The sequence below is a fragment of the Penaeus monodon genome, chromosome 34, assembly GCF_015228065.2.
Source record: "Penaeus monodon isolate SGIC_2016 chromosome 34, NSTDA_Pmon_1, whole genome shotgun sequence".
Classification (NCBI taxonomy): Eukaryota; Metazoa; Arthropoda; class Malacostraca; order Decapoda; family Penaeidae; genus Penaeus; species Penaeus monodon.
This window is the reverse complement of record NC_051419.1, coordinates 2,886,530-2,886,955: the sequence shown is the minus strand read 5'-3', so window position 1 is coordinate 2,886,955 and position 426 is coordinate 2,886,530. Positions and strand designations below refer to the sequence as shown.

Genomic DNA, 426 nt, shown 5'->3' with positions numbered 1-426 from the left:
GCTTCGTAACTTTTGCGTGTTTTGTAACTGCAGTAAATATCATTTATCGATTTTTAATGTTTATTATTATTATTCGTTCTCTCTTGGCTTTTCTTCGTGAATGATATTTTCTTAAGGTGTTTGAATTATTCTGCATTTGTTTTAGTGATTGTTGTTAGAAGGAGAGAAAGGCACAGATAAATATATTCGATCTATAGAACTCTAAATTTTTTCGTCACATATTCTATCCCATATTCCTAGAGAGAAGGGAGGGAGGGAAGGAGAGTTGAGTTATATTTCACAGTTAGTTTATTTGATTTCTCTTTCCCCATTTCACGATTATAGATGTCTAAGTAAATACCACAATTTAGTTATCTTGTTATAATCACTTACAAATTACTCAAAAAGGTTCGAAATCCGATAACTTGATAATAAAGTTTGATCAGA

The 426-nt window shown here is 30.5% G+C and overlaps 1 protein-coding gene across 1 annotated transcript in view; it reads left to right on the top strand.

Moving 5' to 3' along the window:
* LOC119594506 overlaps nt 1–426 on the top strand; it is a 17,236-nt gene that overhangs the window by 13,893 nt on the left and 2,917 nt on the right. The gene's annotated exons all lie outside the window — the stretch shown is intronic.